This window comes from Lactuca virosa, chromosome 9, assembly GCF_052849685.1.
Source record: "Lactuca virosa cultivar CGN04683 chromosome 9, Lactuca_virosa_CGN04683_v6, whole genome shotgun sequence".
NCBI lineage: Eukaryota > Viridiplantae > Streptophyta > Magnoliopsida > Asterales > Asteraceae > Lactuca > Lactuca virosa.
In genome coordinates, this window is record NC_136434.1 from 174,808,434 (window position 1) to 174,825,235 (window position 16,802).

General features: G+C 41.1%; 1 long non-coding RNA gene across 1 annotated transcript; it reads left to right on the forward strand.

The window, feature by feature from the left end:
• Window positions 1-432: 432 nt before the first annotated feature.
• LOC145136318 (uncharacterized) lies at window positions 433-1,671 on the forward strand. Its single transcript, XR_013720387.1, has 3 exons — window positions 433-485; window positions 1,173-1,223; window positions 1,617-1,671. It is a non-coding gene; the product is annotated as an uncharacterized LOC145136318 (long non-coding RNA).
• Window positions 1,672-16,802: the final 15,131 nt, after the last annotated feature.

A 16,802-nucleotide genomic window follows, 5' to 3' on the forward strand; every position in this document is an offset into this window, starting at 1 on the left:
CCATTTGTAACATAAGTTACTATATTCTTTCAGAACATTATGTACAGACAATTTTAACAGTTCTTATCCATGATCAATGTGTATCTGTAACATCCGGAATTCCAGGTATTATATTTTATCATTTATTTTTGAGAAAAGAAAGGGACTCGACGAGTCGAGTCGTAGACTCGTCGAGTAGGACCGCGAATGCTGACTGGATTTAATAAATGGACTCGGCGAGTCGATGCGTGGACTCGGCGAGTCCGCGCTGTAAAATGAAACCCTAAATCTCAGGGCATGAGTCCTATTTAAAGGCCTTTATGGCCTCCATTTGCGGCTACCTGTCCAGAGAGAGTACCCCTTGAGATCTTGAGCGAGTTGAGAGGGATATAAAGCCATATTGATCGATTTTGGTGTAACTTAGCAAAGGAGAAGCTGTTTCCAGCAAGAGGAGGTCAAGGGAGCTGTGGATCCAGAGTTTTCAAGTTCAGATCTACGCTGTTGAGGTATCTAATCGAACTCCTTTTCTGTTTTGGGTTAAGATCTATGATCTAGGGCTTCCTTTGCACCATTTTGAGTTAGATTGTGAAGCATAGGGGGTCCCTTTGAGTATAGATGATAGATCTGGACCTTGAGAGGTCCAAAAGGTCCCAAGCTTCCAGCTTTGTGAGGTTTCATGTGAGCCTTGAGAGAAAAATCACATTTAAAAGGTTATTCCTCCATTTTTGGTCTTATAAGCATTGCATGAACGTAAAGTTTGAACCTTTACGTGACTTTCGAGTGTTAGAAGGATGGATCTACTGTTTGGTGAAGCAGATCTGACCTCAAGAGATCTTTTGAGAGTTTTCATGGGAGGAACTCGCCGAGCCCATAAGGGACTCGACGAGTCGAGTCGGGTTGCCCCGCGACTCGCGACCTGTGGCGACCCGTGGAGTATAGGGTTGACTCAGCGAGTCAAGTGAGGACAGGGGCGAGGAGGACAGGCATGTACTCACCGAGTCACTCTAGTGCACTTGGCGAGTCCGGTCAATGTTGAACGTTGACTTTTGTTGACTTTTAGGGTTGGTCAGTGTTGGGACTTATGAGCCATTAGAGGGGCAGAATGGTCTTTTACCCTTCTTAGAGAACTTATAGAGAGGGGTGGCCTAGCCTTTAGAAGTTGTATTAATTAGAGTAATTATTTATGTGATTAGGCGAAGGCTAGTGCAGTATTTCAGAGTTCGAGGTTTACCGAGTTACCCGAGGTGAGTCTTCTCACTATACATTACCTAGAGTGGTATTTATGTGTAGACCAGAGGGTCTTGTATGCTATGTGTATATATGAGATTATGTGCATTGTGTTATATGTATGCTATGTGTTGAACAGACCGGGCCGGAGGGCCCAACGATATAGACCGGGTCGGAGGACCCAACGATATAGACCGGACCGAAGGGTCCAACGACACAGACTGGACCGAAGGGTCCGACGAGCTATGACCAGACCAGAGGGTCCAACGAGCTACGGGATTGGAGGGTCCCGCTGAGACACATCGACCGGAGGGTCGTATTATAGCCTCGAGTGGCGTATGTGTTGTATGTGGTATTTTGGGGAACTCACTAAGCATTTATGCTTACAGCTGTTGTGTTATGTGTTTCAGGTACTAGCGAGGATCGCGGGAAGGCGCCGGCATGATCCGTACACACTGAGAGGATTTATGTATTCAAGGATCTTGGGATTTGTTTATTGTGAAACATGTGATACTTTGGGTTACTATGATATTTTATGAATGAAAGTATGTTTTTAAAATGAAAAATTGTTTTGAAAATTTACGTTGTTACAAGTTGGTATCAGAGCCTTGGTTTGAGAGACTCGGATACACCTCCGGGCGTATCTGAACTCAAACTGAGGATTTGAGAGAATTTTTCATAAAAGAAACAATTTTTCCAAAAGAGTAAAGGACTTTTGAGAAAAGAAGAACGGAGCAGTGTGTACAATCAGTCAGCGCCTGAACGGTGATTTCCCAAAATACCCTTACATTATGTGTTATGAGATATGATATGCATGCTAGAGTAGGCTAGGTATTCATATTAGGACTAGAGTGGCCTGATTTGTGATGCCTTAGCCTAGGAGTTACTGCTACTATGAGATACTTCGAGAATAAGTAGGTAGCAGCGAGGAATTTATGAGTGGTCTACTAGAGAGTAGTATGAGTTCAGGGAGATATAGAGTACTTGTGATATGGGATCCTAGGAGGAGGACTTGGGGTGAATACCGATGCGCTGTGAAAGGTAGTATAAGGGCCCGTACTACTGGAAACACCGGATCGGTGAGCAGTCCAAGTAAGAATCCTTAGGGTGTTGAAGAACAAGTAGGGTTGAGTATCGAGTGCGAGTATACTCGAACGAGTCTCTGATTCTTTTGTATTGTGTTTCAGAGACATCATGGTTGGGACGCGCCACCACCTAGGAGGCAGTGGTACCAGCGATGAGGAGATTCGTAGGTTGATTCACGAGGAGGTGGCTGCGGCCATTCGAGCTGAGATACCAGAGATGTTCGGGTCTATCAAGACCACGCTGATCGAGACTTTTGATGAGCGGTACGCTGCTCTTACTGAGGCTGATGTTGTTGCGGCCACCGCAGCCGTCGCTGCTGCCAGGCCGCAGGGGGATGACTCGTTGCTGTACCGAGAGTTCAGCAACACGAAGCCACCAGAGTTTGATGGGACGCAGGACCCGTTTGCTGCGATGAGGTGGATTTCTGATATCGAGGGATGCTTCTACACCTGCTCGTGTCCGGAGCATCTAAGGGTTCGGTTTGCGCTGAACCAGCTTCGCTTGGGAGCGAAAGACTGGTGGAAGTTTGTGACGGCAGACTTCACTACGACAGAGCTTACTGCGGTGACCTGGAAGAGGTTCACCATGATGTTTCGAGATGAGTATGTTCCCCCTGTGGAGAGGGAACGACTGGCCCAGGAGTTCTTATCCCTCAAGCAGGGAACTGAGTCTGTGACGGTGATTACGAGGATGTTTCACGAGAGGGCGTTGTTTTGCCCTGAGCACGTGTCGACTGAGCAGGCACGTATGAGCCGGTACTTGAGCATACTGAGGAGGGATATCCGTGATTTCGTAGCGAACTCGTCATACCGGACATTTGCCGAGCTTCAGGCAAATGCCCGGAAGCGAGAGATTGAGCTGGAGACTCAGGTCAGGGAGGAGGCCGAGTCTCAGAGGAGGGACAGGCGACCGACACAGGCGCAGCCGGCAGCCAAGCGGGCAAATCCCGCTGATTCGAGATCTGGAGGTCCGAAGGGCCGCACTTGTGGGAAGTGCGGCAAGAGTCACGAGGGGATGTGCAGAGCTGGGGTGTGTTACAAGTGTGGGAAGGAGGGGCATTTCGCGAGGGATTGCCCCAAGGGATTCTCGGTTTGCTTTCATTGCAACCAGACCGACCATCGGAAGGCCGAGTGCCCTCAGCTACTACAGGGATCAGCACAGGGGTCTACACCTGCTGCTAGAGCTACCGAGGTCCGGCCAGCGAAGGCCGAGGCACCGAAGGCTCGCGGGAGAGCCTTCCAATTGACAGCGGAGGAGGTCCGCGCAGCGCCCGATGTCGTGGCCGGTATGTATTCTTTTACTTACCTACTTTGAGTTTGAGATTTTGTGCTTATATTGTGTTATGCGTAGGTACTTTTCTTGTGAGTTCTGTACCTGCGTTGGTGTTATTCGACTCGGGTACGAGTTGATCTTTCGTGTCATTAGCATTTAGTCAGCACATCAGTGTTCAGCGAGAGGCATTGAGTCGACCTCTACGAGTTTCTATAGCCGACGAGCGAGCGGTGTATGCTACTGAGGTGATCCAAGGTTGCGTACTCGAGATCTTCGGCGTTGAGTTTCCGATTGATTTGGTCCCGATTGCGATGGGAGATGTCTGTGTCATCGTGGGCATGGACTGGTTGAGCAGGTTTGGAGCGGTTATCGACTGCGAGCAACAGTTGGTGACCATACGAGACCCTAGTGGGGGAGTTCTTACGGTGTACGGCGAGGGTACCCGTTCACGGTCAGCATTCTGTTCGGCTGCTAGAGCGAGGCAGAGTCTACAGCAGGGCTGTAGTGGGTTTGTGGCCTACGTGATGGACACACAAGTAGCAGCGGAGAGGCCTAGTTCTGTTGATGATGTGCCGATAGTGCGTGAGTTCCCGGACGTTTTCCCCGAGGAGTTGTCGGGTGTGCCTCCCGAGAGGCAGGTGGAGTTTCGCATCGATTTGGTTCCGGGAGCAGCGCCTATCGCCAAGGCGCCCTATCGCCTTGCGCCACCAGAGATGCAGGAGTTATCCTCACAGCTTCAGGAGTTGTTGGGGAAGGGATTTATCAGACCGAGTAGCTCGCCGTGGGGAGCGCCGATCCTTTTTGTCAAGAAAAAGGATGGTTCACACCGGATGTGCATTGATTACCGGGAGTTGAACAAGTTAACGGTCAAGAACCGTTACCCACTGCCGAGGATTGATGATCTGTTTGATCAGTTGCAGGGAGCATCTTGGTTCTCCAAGATTGATCTGAGGTCTGGATATCATCAGATGAGAATGCGTGATGAGGATATCCAGAAGACGGCGTTTAGGACTCGTTACGGGCATTACAAGTTCGTGGTGATGCCTTTCGGGCTCACCAATGCACCGGCAACGTTCATGGATCTCATGAACAGGGTGTGTAGGCCGATGTTGGATCGATCGGTGATCGTGTTCATCGATGACATATTGGTGTATTCGAGGTCCAGAGAACAGCATAAGGAGCATTTGAGGGAGATCCTCAGAGTTCTGAGATTGGAGAGGCTTTACGCCAAATTCTCCAAGTATGATTTCTGGTTACGAGAGGTCCAGTTCCTGGGACATCTCGTTAATCAGAATGGGATATTGGTCGATCCGGCCAAGATTGAGGCGGTGATGAGTTGGGAGGTGCCGAGATCCCCCACCGAGATCAGGAGTTTTCTGGGGTTGGTCGGCTATTATAGGAGATTTATTAAAGATTTATCCAAGATTTATCCAAGATCGCCGTGCCTCTCACCAGGTTGACCCGGAAGGGCGTTACTTTTTCGTGGGGTCCTGAGCAGCAGGCCTCGTTCGAGACTCTTCGCCAGAGGTTGTGCGAAGCCCCGGTGTTATCCCTTCCAGAGGGAATGGAGGATTTTGTGGTGTACTGCGACGCATCGATATCAGGGTTGGGTGTGGTGCTCATGCAGAGAGGGCATGTGATAGCGTATGCATCGAGGCAGCTGAAGCCTCCTGAGACGAGGTATCCCACCCACGATCTGGAGTTGGGGGAAGTGGTGTTCGCCCTCAAGATCTGGCGCCATTACCTGTACGGGGTTCGGTGTACCATATACACGGACCACAAGAGTTTGAAGTATCTGATGGATCAGCCCAACCTGAATATGCGCCAGAGGAGATGGTTGGATGTGGTAAAGGATTACGATTGTGAGATCCTGTACCACCCGGGCAAGGCTAATGTTGTAGCTGATGCGCTGAGTCGTAGGGCGGAGAGTGCCCCGATTCGAGACACTTGTATGCGATTGACAGTAATGACTCCGGTGTTGGACACCATTCGGGAGGCCCAGGCAGAGGCCGTGAGACCGAAGAACCGCAAGAGAGAGAGCGGGTGATTGGGCAGGTACCTGAGTTTGTTACCGATAGTCGTGGGCTGATGACCTTTCAGGGTCGGATTTGGGTGCCGTATGCAGGCGGGACGCGTGCCACTTTGATGGAGGAGGCGCACCGGTCGAGGTTCTCGATCCATCCCGGGGCCACTAAGATGTATTTGGACCTGAAGAGGGACTATTGGTGGCCCTGTATGAAGAGGGATGTAGCATGGTTTGTTGAGATGTGCTTGACCTGTCGCAGGGTTAAGGCCGAGCACCAGCGTCCGCATGGCAAGTTGCAGCCACTTGAGGTTCCCCAATGGAAGTGGGAACAGATTTCTATGGATTTTATCACCAAATTGCCGAGGACCGCGCGGGGTGTCGATGCAATTTGGGTGATCGTTGACCGGCTGATGAAGAGCGCGTATTTCCTTGTTATCAGTGAGAGCTCTTCTGCCGAGAGGCTGGCAGAGTTGTATGTGAGGGAGGTGGTATCGCGACATGGGATGCCGATCTCGATTGTGTCGGATCGAGATGTACGTTTCACTTCCAGGTTCTGGAAGAAGTTCCACGAGGATTTGGGTACGAGGTTGCATTTCAGTACCGCCTACCACCCCCAGACGGACGGACAGAGTGAGCGGACGATTCAGACGCTCGAGGACATGCTTCGAGCATGTGTGTTGGACTCCGGAGGGAGCTGGGATACATACCTACCATTGGCTGAGTTTTCCTATAACAACAGCCACCATTCGAGCATTGGTATGCCTCCCTTCGAGTTGTTGTATGGGAGGAGGTGTCGGACTCCCATTTACTGGGGAGAGGTAGGGCAACGTGTGATGGGTAGCACTGAGATAGTGCTTCAGACAACAGAGCAGATACAGCAGGTTAGACAGAGGTTATTGACAGCTCAGAGTCGCCAAAAGAGTTATGCGGATAGGCGACGATCCAAGCTTGAGTTCCAGGTGGGAGATTTCGTACTCCTGAAGGTATCTCCTTGGAAAGGATTGATCCGATTCAGGAAGAGGGGCAATTTGGGGCCCCGGTACATCGGTCCGTTCAGGGTGACTGCGAGGGTAGGCAGAGTAGCATATCGATTGGAGCTACCTGCGGAGTTGAGCCAGATTCATGATACCTTCCACGTATCTCAGTTGAGGAAGTGCATAGCCGACGAGTCGGTGGTGGTACCACTGGAGGATATTCAGGTGGATGCGAGCCTGAATTATGCTGAGAGGCCAATCGCGATCCGGGATCGGAAAATCAAGGTTCTGAGGAACAAGGAGGTGTCCCTGGTGCAGGTCCAGTGGCAACATCGGAGGGGGTCCGAGCTGACTTAGGAGCCGGAGTTAGAGATGCGTGAGCAGCATCCAGAGTTGTTTGTGGAGCAAGACTTCGAGGACGAAGTCTGATTCTAGCGGGGGAGAATTGTAACATCCAGAATTCCAGGTATTATATTTTATCATTTATTTTTGAGAAAAGAAAGGGACTCGACGAGTCGAGTCGTAGACTCGTCGAGTAGGACCGCGAATGCTGACTGGATTTAATGAATGGACTCGGCGAGTCGATGCGTGGACTCGGCGAGTCCGCGCTGTAAAATGAAACCCTAAATCTCAGGGCATGAGCCCTATTTAAAGGCCTTTATGGCCTCCATTTGCGGCTACCTGTCCAGAGAGAGTACCCCTTGAGAGCTTGAGCGAGTTGAGAGGGAGATAAATCCATATTGATCGATTTTGGTGTAACTTAGCAAAGGAGAAGCTGTTTCCAGCAAGAGGGGGTCAAGGGAGCTGTGGATCCAGAGTTTTCAAGTTCAGATCTACGCTGTTGAGGTATCTAATCGAACTCCTTTTCTGTTTTGGGTTAAGATCTATGATCTAGGGCTTCCTTTGCACCATTTTGAGTTAGATTGTGAAGCATAGGGGGTCCCTTTGAGTATAGATGATAGATCTGGACCTTGAGAGGTCCAAAAGGTCCCAAGCTTCCAGCTTTGTGAGGTTTCATGTGAGCCTTGAGAGAAAAATCACATTTAAAAGGTTATTCCTCCATTTTTGGTCTTATAAGCATTGCATGAACGTAAAGTTTGAACCTTTACGTGACTTTCGAGTGTTAGAAGGATGGATCTACTGTTTGGTGAAGCAGATCTGACCTCAAGAGATCTTTTGAGAGCTTTCATGGGAGGAACTCGCCGAGCCCATAAGGGACTCGACGAGTCGAGTCGGGTTGCCCCGCGACTCGCGACCTGTGGCGACCCGTGGAGTATAGGGTTGACTCAGCGAGTCAAGTGAGGACAGGGGCGAGGAGGACAGGCATGTACTCACCGAGTCACTCTAGTGCACTCGGCGAGTCCGGTCAATGTTGAACGTTGACTTTTGTTGACTTTTAGGGTTAGTCAGTGTTGGGACTTATGAGCCATTAGAGGGGCAGAATGGTCTTTTACCCTTCTTAGAGAACTTATAGAGAGGGGTGGCCTAGCCTTTAGAAGTTGTATTAATTAGAGTAATTATTTATGTGATTAGGCGAAGGCTAGTTCAGTATTTCAGAGTTCGAGGTTTACCGAGTTACCCGAGGTGAGTCTTCTCACTATACATTACCTAGAGTGGTATTTATGTGTAGACCAGAGGGTCTTGTATGCTATGTGTATATATGAGATTATGTGCATTGTGTTATATGTATGCTATGTGTTGAACAGACCGGGCCGGAGGGCCCAACGATATAGACCGGGTCGGAGGACCCACCGATATAGACCGGGTCGGAGGACCCAACGATATAGACCGGACCGAAGGGTCCAACGACACAGACTGGACCGAAGGGTCCGGCGAGCTATGACCGGACCAGAGGGTCCAACGAGCTACGGGACTGGAGGGTCCCGCTGAGACACATCGACCGGAGGGTCGTATTATAGCCTCGAGTGGCGTATGTGTTGTATGTGGTATTTTGGGGAACTCACTAAGCATTTATGCTTACAGCTGTTGTGTTATGTGTTTCAGGTACTAGCGAGGATCGCGGAAAGGCGCCGGCATGATCCGTACACACTGAGAGGATTTATGTATTCGAGGATCTTGGGATTTGTTTATTGTGAAACATGTGATACTTTGGGTTACTATGATATTTTATGAATGAAAGTATGTTTTTAAAATGAAAAATGGTTTTGAAAATTTACGTTGTTACAGTATCCTATCTTGTTATAACATTATCTTCATACATTCTAGCACCTGTAATCAACTCATTGTATTCTTTTAGAACATGATGTTCTTAAATTTATAACAACTCTTATATACGGTTAACGACTATCCTAACTTGTAAGAACATAATCTTCATACACTCTACCACGATTAATGTGTATCCTGTCTGAAATACAACATTGAAACAAACATGGAAAATCTTAATGTTCATACATTCAACCAATTGTAATCAAGCACATATATTCTATCAGAATACCATGTGCATATAATTGTAACAATTTCTATCCACTATTAATGTATACACTAACTTTTATCAAACTTCCACAACAAATGCATATCATAATTAGATTGTTGAAAAACAAACCTTACATGTGCATTTCAAACCATCTTTCAACAAATGCATATCATATTTAGATTGTTGAAAGAAAATCTACTAGAACAAACACCATTCACATTCAATTGTTTCCCAAAAACCAACAATTCTAGAACATAATAAAACACATTAACATTGTTCCCCAAGCAAAATACCTAGACCAAAACAAACCATGTTACCAAAAGTCTTTCAACATAAACCATTCTACCATAATAAACTGTTTCCCCAAAACAAACAACACTAGAACAAAATAAAACAACATAACATAGTTCCCTAAATAAAAAACATAGACTTAAACCAAACGTACTACCAAAAGTCTTTCAACACAAACCATCCTAACATCGTAAAATGCCCATCTTAATATCGACGCCTTCCACGTTTCTGCTTCTCCCTGATTTCCTTCACTTCGTTCATCATAGCCAATATCTGCAATGGATCGAGCCTCTCATACGCTTCTGTATCTTTCTCCAACATACTTTTATGTTTGTTGTACTCCGATTTCATAAGCTTTGCCATGTATTTGATTCGTAGATTATTTAATGCAACTACATCACTCTGTTTTTTTCCTGTAAAACCGCATTCCCAACGCCCTTCATTTTCCCCCATATATGACTCCATATGCCTCATAAGATATACTCCACAGTCTGATCCTTCTTTCTCTACTTTCCATGTCATTTTCATTACACGAGCTTTAATCTTGTTGAAAGCTGTTGACTTTTGGTAATTCTCTGTTTTTAAATAGTTCCTAAGTAATTTTTTCTGCGATACAATACAATCATTTTACAATACACTACTAAACTCATGTTTTTTAAATCTTACAAAAACTAAATCTTGAACATACCACATGAACGGGTTTTATTCCAAAGATGTCCTCAACAGCACCATTTCGGCTCACATGGTCTATAATGTAGTACGTTGGAACCCTTAGATCAAAGCATATCAGATAATATTTACTCTTCGCAACTATTGGGAAGAAAACCTATAATAAAACAGATAGTAGTCCAATAAGCTAATTTTGTATGTTAGGGTTGTAATTGATAAAAACCAATATTTAATTAAATTACCAGTCCAATATCCTTAAGTTTTTCCTGTTTTGGTAGACTTTTAAGGTGTAGTTTCAACATCGAATCAAATAATTTCTGAGTTCTTTCAGATGACAATGATCCACCAAATATCTCTTCTGCCTGTACAGATTAATAAATCAATCAACACAACACATATTATTGGACTGGAACTAAATTTAATTTAAATACTTACCAAAAAAATTGTGTCAAAGAAAAGTCTAGAAACTGATCCTACATCCCTTAGTTCCTCCATTCTATTGAGTAATGATGACCAACAGTCAATGATTATCGCATGAATGTACGTGTTGTTTTTGAAATGATATGCGAATCCTTGATGCAACACATGCCCGCTCCCAATGTTCCATATCTCTTCCCTGCTCGACAATTATAAAATGATCAATTTTATAACACCACATTTTAAAAGCAAATCCAGTAAATTATATTATTTAACTTACCCATAATCTCTTTTTGATGCAAAGACTGAATTGTATAACGACATTTCATCCTTCTTCACCTTGTCACTCATTCTAACAATCCTTTCAACAAAAGGTGATTTTCCATATACAGGTAACTTTTGCTCTCTTTTCCCCTTTTTCCATTGTCATCATCTTCCTCACATACCTCAACTGTTTCCAAGATTTTCTTTTCTCTTTTTTTTTCTTTTTTATAACTTTCCAAAACAGCATATTCTGTCATTTTAATTGTTGTTGCCAACACTTCAGGATGCTCCAAGAATTGTGAACAGCTTAGATTGTCTGGATTATCTACCTTATCCATATTAGGTGTACTGAAACCTCCACCATCATCCTTCTTTTCCCCATGAACTACCAATCCTCTAACTGGAGACATTCCTTCTTCTTTACCACCATCTGCCTCTCCTTTGTTACTATCACCATCAAAACTAGCTTCATTATATTTCATTCCTCCAGCTCTGCATTATTCACTTCTTTGAACAATTCTCTATTTTTTTCACACCACTCCTTCAACATCAAGGTGTCTGGGAATTTCTCAATTCCATGTTTTAGAGCTTTTTCAATATTCTTCTTTTCGGACAATATTACTCCATAGCTATGCTCGATCACAGCCACGTATGCCTGTAAGTTTTATATTAACATATCATTATTAAAATTATAATAGCATTACTGTTCCACATTCCAAATAATTTAATAACTATAAATCACATCATACAATTTAAATCAGACTCGTATGCGTGTAGGTTTTATATTAACTTATCATTTTTTACAATTCTGAAAGAAATAATGTTCCATATTCTTATCGAATTCATAGCTTACCTCCTCGGCACCATAATCCCTCATCATCCCGTCCAACATCTCATCTTCATCAACCATTCCATCATCATCAACAATATCTTCAAAGTTTTCCGGTAGCTGCCTACCAAACCCCCCAGCACTAATCTCCAACTTCTCTATTTTTTCAAGTAGATCACCCGTAACATTTCTAACAAACGGTATCCTTTTCACTATCTTCAAACCTGTGAACTTCATCCTATATACATACACCAGCTACATCAAAAATATTAAAATTCATTAATTACTTCATTATACATATTCCATTGTAAAGTAAAGTAAATATCTAATATAGACAACAATGTTACCGTTAGAACGAGTATAGGTCCACTGTAATAGCATGTCTTATCATCTCTTCTCCACAGTTGTTTTCTGCTGACCAAACAATCTAGAATATATTTGCACCAATCAATTTTAGCGAAGTCTTTTACCAACACCAACTTATTGACCACATTTATCTGATTGGTACCACTCAAAGTTGATTCAACAAATGTGTTAATGAAAAGGGTCAGGAAATTCAGCCTAAACATAAGACTGTCTTGCTTTGTGTTTTTTGTCCTTTTCAGGTATTCTTCACCATTAAACCCTTTTTTATCATATTGACTTTTCCATTCTTGCAGAACTTCATTATCTTTATCACAACTGCTCATGATCAGAAAGTCTTCCCCCTCATTTGGTAAACCCAATATGTCATGCACTGTGTCTTTCGTAATTGGTATGACCATATTCTCCAGAACTAGACGTCTACTATCTGGATCATAGTGATCTAACAGATAGTAGTTAAGTAAACCCGGAGTAGTGTCTATGTCAATATGAAGAAGTGAACCAAATCCCATTGAAACAATCCCATTTTTCTGTGCGGGTGACATTACTTTCACAGCTGAACTAATCCTTCCAGGAGTCATTCTAGTTGCAAGTCTTCTATAACCTTTTGGATGGTCCTTGCTTAGTTTTCTAACCTTCCCCTCCATTCTTTTGCTTTTATCATTTTCATGTTCTACTTTTCCTTTCTTTCTCTTTGGAGATTTCTTTGAATTTGCATCATGCACTACCTTTTTTCTTTTTACAACTTTTTCCTTATCTTCCATATCCACACCAATTTTTGCCTTTTCATTGTCTTTCTTTGACCCACTCATTCTCTCCATAAATAAATCACTTAAACCTCTTGGTTTTTTCCTTTCCCCACTTGCCTCCAACGATTTCTTATTATCATTAACAGGTGTATTTCTAGTAGAACCTTTCCTTTTCAGCCTTCCTACACTTGTGTTGTCAATTAGTATTGTGTCTTCTTTAGCTTTGTTAACATCTGTTGAAGCACACAAACATAATTACTAATCGTCTAATACAACTTCAATATGAAAAATAAACTCTATATTAGCCATCTCATAATCAAATAGTAAAATTCATTAATTACAAGCACTTATGATCTAACCTGATTTCCTAGAATCTACATTGTTATTTCCATGTTCTGATCTTGAAGTTGTTTTCCTTTGTTTCTTTGTTTTGCTTGATCCAACAATATTCATATCATTTGTTTCACTTCTGACACCTTCTGCTTCATTAATTAACAAAAAATACATATTGGCTATCAACATGATCTAAAATTTTTGTTATTTTTCTTCATCAACCAAAACAATTAAATCTACCTGTAGGTTGAGTACTGTTTCTCTCTTTCACGGGTGTTGATCTTGTACGGTAGGTCCTTCTCACATTTGTTTGGCTTGTAGTATCAACATTAATTGGGACTGGATCAGCTTCTACAACAACTAATGAAATGAATGATTAAAGTCGATTAATAATAGTTTTCAAAGTAACCAACAATACTTCATTACCTATAAAACATATAAATAATTTTTAGGATTTCATTCTGTAAGAATGTAACACAAATCCAATAACTGTTTCTAACAGAATTAAAGCCAAATAGTAAATACAAATTTATTAAATCAGCAAACATCACAGTAATAAAAACACATACAGTTACTTAATAGCAATCTCCAGATTAAGCAGTCACACTCCAATCTATATGACCACTATATACACTTATTCTGTTACAATTTTTTAAGCATGTAAACACATTATTTTTAAAATGATTCTATTAGAATTTTTATGCTTTTCAAATTAACAACCGATACTTCAATGTTTTATACACACTATCAATACCTTTTTATATTTATATTCTGTAAGAATGGAAACATACATACGCAAAATTTTCTATTAGAAAATTAAAGCCAAAGATTTTACTACAAAACAATTAAAGCATCAAAAATTACAGTAACAAACACAGAGAAACAAACACATATACACATACTTAATAGTTATCCCCATAGGAACATTAATTTACACTGATTCTGTGAGAATTAGTATTATTTAACCACTTCAGCCCCATCTGATGTTCCACATTCTTTACGAATTTAACACATTTAATTACACGGACTCTGTTAGAATTACATACACACAGGAAATAGAAATAAAGTAAACCATCAAAAAAATAGGAATAAAACTACTAATTAAAAATATTTCATATGTCAAGAAAATCAAATAAAAATCCACAACACAACAATATCTAACAAATTTAAAAATATTTCATATTTCTAAAAAATCAAATAGAATTAAACAATACAACAATATCTTACAAAATTCTATCATAACATAAAGACTTTGAAAGATTTATGCATGTTATTAAAAACATATTTCAAAATACTAAAAAAAAATTCAATAACAAACAAAACCTTCACACCCTAAATGCCCACAACAGCAAGTAAATTGAGTCATTTTACATGTTTTAGGTATTCTGGAAGAATGAATTTCACATAAATTCAAAAAACAAACTTCGATTTCTTATAAAAAAAACTTATATCACAAAAAACGACAACATATTGCAAAGAAAACAATGGACAGAAACAACATATTTTTTGGCTTTTAAAAGACACAACAAAATACACAATCACAAACCCTGTTCTTGCAAAATGACACTACCTTATCTGTAAAATAAAATTTTTTGATTACTTTGTAAATCCCCAATTTCAGAAAACCCTAATAAAAAAAACTCCTTTTTAACATAATTTTGTTCTATGTTACTTAAATGAACTAAACAACCACATGCATCTACTTCATTGTTAAAACATTCCAAAAGAATGTTGTGTATTCAACCGATTAAGTTAAAAAAAAAACTAAAAAAAATACATATAAGCCGAGAAACGAAATCATCATCGTCTTCATCTAGATTCAAAACCGTTTCTTGTGTGTTCGTAAACTTCGATTTGAAAGAAGTCGTCCTTGTATTCCTCATTGTACTGCAATTTTTTTCTTCTAACTATCACAATGCAATTTCCTTGAACAATCTTCAAGAATAATTAACTTTATAATAAAAAAACAACAGAATATACCGCTATCTTTAGTTGATTATAGAGGATATACATTGATTTTGTGTTCCGATACAGAGAGTAGTGGAATCCGGTTTATGCGAAGTTGTAGGGATTATGCGGGAAGTTATGAAAATAGATGCAGTTTCCTATTTTAATGGAGAGGACAAATGTACACATATACCCTTCCTAATCCGTTTTCTTTAAATGTGAAGCCTTTTTCATTTATTGAATATCAAATTAATGATAATCATTTTCCTTTAAAAATTAGATATTTGATTTGCCCACATTTACTAATACAATAACACAATAATTATTTAAACAAAATTACCTAAGCTTTTATATATATATATATATATATATATATATATATATATATATATATATATATATATATATATATATATATATAAAAGTTTTAAGTGACATTTTTTTTATAAAAGTAGGATATAAATGTATATATGTCACATGGGATACTCCAAACATTTACATCATGTTTTTTTTTTATTTCAACTTTTTGCCCTATTTAAAGTCTCTAACCACATACAAGCAAAAACCTAGCAATCGATGTCGTTAGCTTGTTGGGTACACTTTTGGGAAATTGAATCTTAAAATTCATGCTGGTGTACTTCCTCTAGTATTTGTGTGATAAATATATCAATTTAAGTGGGTGTTTGGGATAACTTTTTAAAATAGCTTATTAGGTTTTTAGCTTTTCAAAAAGCTAATAAGTTAAAATAGTGTTTGTGTATTTAAAAAGCGTTTTTTAAAACAGCTTTTTGGATAGGAAAAAGTAAAGCTTTCAAAAAGCTAGAAAATCCTAGTTTTTTAGCTTTTTAAGTCATTTTACTCCTAAAAAGCAGCTTTTCTTATCCAAATACTTTTTAAAATCAGTTTTTGCTAAAAGCCATAAACTAATAAGCACTTTTCTTAAAAATCACTTGAGTATATTACACGAATCGTCCCTCGTACAAGTGCTAAAATACACGTTCAGTCCCTATTTTTAAAATTTAACTCGGACCATCCCTTGTTTGGTCAAAAGTTGCACATGCCATCCCTTGTTAATTTAAATTTGCACGTTTGATCCCTTGTGAAACATGAAATGACTATTCTACCCTTTCTATTTATTTATTTTATTTATTTTGTTTTTTCTTACAATTTTATAATATACAAAATAAAATAAAAAACCGCAACCCCCTCCCCCTCCTTCTCAACCCTTTCCCCCCCCCCCCCCTAAATTTACTGACTGAAAAATCATCACGAGAGACCATCACCACCGCCGTCCACAACCATCATTCAAAATCTATACCAGAACAACCATTCTCCATCTATAAACCATAAATAACCAGAGACCTTCATCCTCACCCAAAATTCATTACCAGTACAACCACCCTTATATCCACCCACCAACAACCAATGTCAACACCTACACATATTCCGCCATCATCACTTCCTTCTCTTTCTGTAGTCACATCCAACCACAAACTTAACCATCACAGCCCTACCAAGCCAGCACATTTATGCACATTGTGTTAACACGCAAACAAAAACCAAAGGAAAAGGGAAATCTCATGTTCATCAATTTCTTACCCCTAACCTCCAATTGTTGTCTGCTTCATTGAGATAAACAACACACACATTAGCGAGGGATGCTATATTCTTGATATGTACATGGGTGATTTCTCTATTAAGGAAAGAAAAGAAGGAAAGACTGTGATTTTAATTTTTTTTGTTGGTGATTGTCGATTGAATCAAGATCAGGAAGAAGAAGACGCATATGGCGATTGATTGGAGGGAGAAGAAGAAGACAGTGTCTGTGTCGAGACGTGCTTTGGGGATAAACACGCACAAATAGAACCGCACGTTGCAGGTATGCTGGTGGTGGTTCCGACTTGCAGATGAAACCCTAGGCTGTGTCAAATGAGGAAGAACA